General features: G+C 47.3%; 1 long non-coding RNA gene across 1 annotated transcript; it reads left to right on the top strand.

Annotated features, from left to right (window-relative positions):
* The first annotated feature begins 777 nt into the window (after positions 1-777).
* Positions 778-5,809, top strand: LOC307181991. The gene is made up of 3 exons (XR_013827093.1): positions 778-953; positions 5,173-5,309; positions 5,597-5,809. It is a non-coding gene; the product is annotated as an uncharacterized lncRNA (long non-coding RNA).
* The last annotated feature ends 857 nt before the right edge of the window (positions 5,810-6,666 follow it).

Below are 6,666 nucleotides of genomic sequence, written 5' to 3'. Positions count from 1 at the left end.
AGAGGTAGTCAAGTTAAAGTGAGGTCCTTAGGGTGGGCCCTAATCCAACATGACTGGTGTTATAAAAAGTGGAAACGTGGACACAGAGACACCTATAAAAGAAAGACGATGTGAAGAGACAGAGAGAAGACAGCCATCTATAAGCCAAGGAGAGAGGCCTGGAACGGATCCTTCCCTCCCAGCCCTCAGAAGGAACCAACTCTACTATACCTTGATCTTGAACTTCTAGCCTCCAGAGCTGTGGGACAGTACATTTCTGCTGCGAAGACACCCAGTCTGTGGTGCTTTGTTCCAGCAGCCCTAGCAAACTAATAGCAGCACTTTAAAGCAGTCTTGCGATCTCTGCTTACCTCTTGCACCTTGTTTCCAACCCCTATTCCTTCCCCCACCTCCAGATTCCATCCTCAGATCAACGTTTGTCTTTCATCCCTTCCCTGATGGAGTCCTCACTCTGAACCACCTCGAAGACGAACAGCTGGAACCACTCCTATTGCACAGCCTTTCCCATTGGAGGCAACTCGGTGCAGGGCCCCTGGAAGTTTTTAAATGGATCCAAATCATCTTAACTAGTATCCTGTTCTGCTCTGGGTGATGGGACCAGAAAGCCTTTTGAAACCCTGAGGGAGTATCTTAATGTGGACAGTGTCTGGGGCCCACTGAGGAGGCCTCGACTTTCCCGAAAGAAGGTCAAGTTTATGGAGAAGCAGGTAGGGAAGTTGTCCCCAGCTGGGTATCATGGAGGAGAAGGGCTGTCCACGAGCTATTGTCAGCGTTTAAAAGAAAAGCCTAACAGACACCAAAAGCTTTCATTCTTAACAGAGCCAGATTAAGTACCAGGCCAGCTGTCCAGGTTGCCAGTCTGTGAAGCACCAAAACACCACCAAACTAAGTCAGAAAGATGGGGCCATTCGACACCTGTCTCCAAGTACAGCCCCCTATTTACCTGGTTAAAGGTAAGTGAAGGTGACAGCATTCTCTAGAGGAAATGAGGATGGACGATCCCTCTGTGGCGCCTCTAGTTTTCCCCCACGAGGGACCTGTCCCGAGCATTCATGGGAGGCAGGGAGGCGGAGGCACCAGCAGCCCTAAGCCCGGCCAGTAGGCAGGCCCTGCAAGGCCAGTGTCAGGCAGCTGGACACACGTAAATGAGTCATGCCTGCTCTGTGCCAAACACTGGAAAGTTTTTTCCAAGTTTGAAGTCCTTTTAGATGCCTCCCAGAAGGTTATCAGCTCAGCACATCACAAAGACAAAAAGAGAGAAAATGAAAACTATGAAAGTCTGTTGATTAAAAAAAAAAAAAAACTTTTTAAACCACACAAATAGACTTTGTAACTACCATGGTGTTAATCCCTCTGTCCTTGGTGAGTGTGAGAGAGTCAGGCCATCCAGTCACGGGTGACTGAAAAATGGGCAAGGAACAATATTTTCAAATAAGTTAAAATATATTATATCCAGTGCATATATGAACATAACAAAGGAGGTATAATGTTTTATTAAAAGAAAAACAGTATCTCTCCACTCTCACCATCATTTTGGAGAAGGCTAGCAAGAGTACACCAAATACACATTTTAGCTGAAACTGCAAGGCCAAGTACTTTTTTTTTATAAATTTATTTATTTTATTTATTTTATTTTTGGCTCTGTTGGGTCTTTGTTGCTGCACGTGGGCTTTCTCTAGTTGCGGCGAGCAGGGGCTACTCTTTGTTGCAGTGTGTGGGTTTCTCATTGTGGTGGCTTCTCTTGTTGTGGAGCATGGGCTGTAGGCATGCGGGCTTCAGCAGTTGTGGCATGTGGGCTCAGTAGTTGTGGCTCGCAGGTTCTAGAGCGCAGGCTCAGTAGTTGTGGCGCATGGGCTTAGTTGCTCTGCGGCATGTGGGATCTTCCTGGACCAGGGCTTGAACCCGTGTCCGCTGCATTGGCAGGCGGATTCTTAACCACTGCACCACCAGGGAAGCCCCAAGGCCAAGTATTAAAATAGTGAACAAAAGCCAAATATCACGACATAGATAAACTTCTGGGATACAAGAATAAGCCTGAAATTTTACTTTTAGATTTTAATTATTTTTCTCATTTTACTAAGGAAGATCTTATTTTAGTTATTAAAATTTTTAAATTTTAAACTTGGATCTGATGCTACAAAGAAAAATATACTGAGCACCATCGGTTTCCAGATTGCTCCTGAGGTTACTATATTGCACAGTTCCATCATTAAGTAGGTGCCGCGTTCAGCTGGCACACTGATTTCACTAACCTTTTGACACAAGGCAGTATAATTTAAGAAAACGTTTTTCAGTAACCTGTTTTTATGATTTTTTAGCTGTGGTGGGCAGAACAATGACCCCCAAAGATGTTTACATTCTAATACCCAAAACATGTGAAGATATCACATTACATGGCAAAGGGACTTTCGTGGTGTGATTAGGTTAAAATCTCAAGATGGGGAGATTATCCTGGATTATCGGGGTGAGCCCAGTATAATCACAAGGTCCTCATAAAGGGAGGTATGGGGGTCACAGTTAGAGAAGGAGAAGGGAAGACAACCAAAGCAGAAGTTGAAATGATGTGATTACTGGCTTTGACGTTGGGGAAGGGGCCATGAGCCTAGGAATGTGGGCAGCCTTGGGAAAGCGGAAAAGGCAAGGAACAGGTTCTCCCCTAGAGGCTCCTGTGGGAATGTAGCCCTGCTGACACCTTGAAGTTAGGTCAGTAAGACACACTTTTCACTCTGACCCCCGGAACGGTAAGATAATAAATTTGTGTTATTCTAAGCCGCTAAATTTGTGGTTAATTTGTTACAGCAGCAATAGGAGACTAATAAAATAACTTCGGGAAATCTATCTTTTTTTAAAAAAATCCTTCCTCTTCAACTTGTGAAAATGGTTAGTGATCTATAGCAACCATTTTGACGATTTAAAAATTTAGCCTCCATAATTCAAAACTATAACAAATTATCTTTTAAAGGGTTTTTCTAAATAAAAATCTACTGTTGTGAAGTGTGATTAGTGAGATCAGAATATATTTGGGAACACCTCATTTTTCTCTAACACTTCATTGTTTCATACTCTTTATATACTTCATTATTTCTTCATTAAGAATGATTTATCATGCGTGTTTGTATGATTTCACATTTTATTTGCACCTCCTGAAATTTTTCTTTCTTTTTTTTTTTTTTTTTTTTTGCGGTACGCAGGCCTCTCAGCGCTATGGCCTCTCCCATTGCGGAGCACAGGCTCCGGACGCGCAGGCTCAGCGGCCATGGCTCACGGGCCCAGCCACTCTGTGGCGTGTGGGATCTTCCCAGACTGGGGCACGAACCCGTGTCCCCTGCATCGGCAGGCAGACTCTCAACCACTGCGCCACCAAGGAAGTCCGCACCTCCTGGAATTTTGAGGTGGGTGGCAAAGCTGACATTCTGCTTTTAGTTAATCTTAGAAGATGTGAAGAATTTCCAAACAATATTTTTTGAAAGATTTTTTTACCTAAAAAAATCAAGTATACATCTGGAATGCTTGTCAGAATTTGAGAGGAAATACTCAAATATTAACAATACATATGGGACTTCCCTTGTGGCACAGTGGTTAAAAATCCGCCTGCTAATGCAGTGGACACAGGTTCAAGCCCTGGTCCGGGAAGATCCCACATGCCACGGAGCAACTAAGCCCATGCACCACAACTACTGAGCCTGTGCTCTAAAGCCTACGAGCCACAACTACTGAAGCCTGTGCGCCTAGAGCCCATGCTCTGCAACAAGAGAAGCCACCACAGTGGGAAGCCCATGCACTGCAACGAAGACCCAATGCAGCCAAAAATTAACTAATTAAAAAAACCACATCTATTTGAATGACACACCTTGTCCTTACTACCAACATTGTTTCACCAATTAGCTAATATACCATCCTGAGGGATGGTGTTTGCTGATTCCCTGACCTTCCGAGCAGTCGCCCAAACCACAGGGACAAGAAGCCTGGAAACAAGAATTCCCAGACTCCCTGGCTAGCAGATTCTGTCCAGGTTTGGCATCTGGGGGGATGCAGAAGAAAAGGAGAAGCTGATGTCTCAGAGGCAATGCAGAAAGGTGTATAAGCAGCCGCAGCAGCTCCGTCTGCAGGGTTTTGCACATGGTTTGGGGGCATCTCCTTGAGAATCACCCACTTGGTTGCTCCAGGACGCTGAGATCACAAGGTGGTCTGGCCACTTCCCTAAGAGCTCTGAACTTCCAGATTTCTGACCTCTCCTCTCCCTGCCGTCCCAAGGTTGTCAATGTCTCTAATTCCCTGCATTAACTTCTTCCTACTCAAAATACCTAGAGTGGCTTCTGTTATTTTGACCAAAACCGCAACTGATACAATAACATACACAGTCACAAGGTCATTGATCACACTCAAGTTCAGTGATGACAAAGAATCCTGAAGTAAGCACTTGACTATTTGATCTTCCAAAGGCTGAAGACAAAGTAAAGCAGATCTTGGCTGAATATCAAGGCCATGGCCACACTCCCAGGTATCCCTATAACTGTCCAGCCAGGGGAAGCCCACAGGTCTTAGTCTGACTTTCACCTTCAGTGACACTGCTCAGTTTTCATGAATGGTCCAAACTATTTGTTTTTGACCAGGATGAAATCAACACAATGAGGTCATGCTGCCAGCCAGATGGGTATTTGCATAAACAGCTTTAAGCAACATGAGAAAAGGAACGATGACCAACACATCAGGCTGAATAGTTAGAATCTTCCAATATGTGAAGATACAAATTGGGGCTGGAACAATAACAATGAAATGCATCCCTGATGGTGCAACGGATGGAACCCAATGAACCGAGGAATGGGGGACGTGGGTGAGGACAGCCCAGAGACAAGAAACAGAAAATCTCTGCACGCGTTGTTGTGCTGGATTTGCAGTTCTTGGCCTCTGGACTCCTTTACACTTTTAAAAATTATTGATGACCTCAGAGAGCTTTTGTTTATATCTATTGACATGTACCATTTTATAAATTAAAACTGAGAAAAATGTAAAACAAGAATACCCAGCACACATTCCATTAGCTGACAGAGCTGGTAGTCTTTGGAAAACCCTCAGGAGGAAATGAGAGTGAAAAGGGTAAGTAACATCTTTTGTTTGTTTGTTTGTTTGCGGTACGCAGGCCTCTCACTACTGTGGCCTCTCCCGTTGCAGAGCACAGGCTCCGGACACGCAGGCTCACGGGCCCAGCCGCTCCATGGCATGTGGGATCCTCCCGGACCGGGGCACGAACCCGTGTCCTCTGCATTGGCAGGCGGACTCTCAACCACTGCGCCACCAGGGAAACCCAGGTTAAGTAACATCTTAATATTTTCAGGAAAATAGTTTTGACTTCGCAGCCCCGAGAGGGTCTTGGGGACTCTCTGAGACCCCTGCCCACACTTTGAGAACTCCTGAGCTAGACTGTTAAATATTTAGCCTAGCTCATTTAATTCTCCTAACACCTTGAAATGTCTGTATTTCCTATTCCCATTTTGCAGATGAGGAAAGTGAGGATGAGAAAGGTCTAGTAATCTGCCCTGAGCGACACAGCTACTAAACAGCAGCCGGGATTCAACCCTGCTCTCTCTGCCTCCAGGGTCTGCATGTGAAGAGAAGACTTGACCACTGGCAGGGCCAGGCCCAGGAGGGGCATAGCTGGAGAGGCTTCAGGCCATAATGAGGGACCCCACGGTGGGACGAAGGGACCTTCCCATCAGGGAGCTGACTGGCCGTGAGGAAGAGCTGGTGCGTCCAAGTTTAACTGTATTGCATGAACGTGCAGAATGTGCACACACCTCGGACAGTGGGGTTCGGGGGAGGAGGTGCTGGAGCTGGGGTGGGGGTGTGGGGAGGCTTGGCTGTCCGTCCAGGCTCCGTGTGAGTCTTGTGCAAGGCACAGCCTGGAGGGGCCGGCCTAGAGGAGCCTTCAGACGACCCACCCTGGGACTCCCTACCCAGCCCTGAGCTCTTAGCCCTGGATCCAGATGGGAATCTCAGGGTGGCTCGGTCAGCTGGGGGTGGAAGATGGGTCTGTGCAGCCTGAGAGGAAAAGAGCTTGATTCTCACGAACCCACATGGGGGAAGGATCAGCCCAGGCAATCTGGGGCCTTTTCCAGGACAATAATAGGTGATTTCATTCCAAAGCCTGACAGTGGGAGTATTGGTTGAAATCCACCCAGAGTGAGAGTTGCCTATTAGAACAGCATTCCAGAGCTACCGCTGGCCTTCCGCTGGGGAGCTCTGTTTCCAATCTCAAAGATGTCAAACGATTTTAAAGGCACAGGAGCTCGGTTTTACCCAGCAAGGCAGCAACGGTGCAGAGCACGTGCCCGCTGGCATTACCACAGCAGATGCTCAAGGCAGCTCCACGGCAGCCCCCCACACCGTCTCCCCCTGACACTGTAGCTCCAAAGTGGGCTAGAGGAAGATCAGGTCTTGAAAGGGGGTGTGCCCATAGCTACCTACACTTCTGTGTGGGCGTGTGTGTCCACAGCCTCAGGCACACCCACGCTCCCTATTCACACACCTGGCTCCTGGGCACCCTGTCCCGAATCACAGGCCACGGCAGGTCCCCCGTGGCCCACGCTCCTGCCAGCCAGGCGTTCTCTGCATGCCACCTCCCAGGCATGCAGAGATGGCCGCAGGGATGGCGGCACTCAGCAATCA

The sequence above is a fragment of the Stenella coeruleoalba genome (genome assembly GCF_951394435.1).
Source record: "Stenella coeruleoalba genome assembly, chromosome: 2".
In the NCBI taxonomy this organism is placed as follows: domain Eukaryota; kingdom Metazoa; phylum Chordata; class Mammalia; order Artiodactyla; family Delphinidae; genus Stenella; species Stenella coeruleoalba.
The sequence above is the reverse complement of the archived record's forward strand: the minus strand, read 5'-3'. Positions and strand labels throughout refer to the sequence as shown.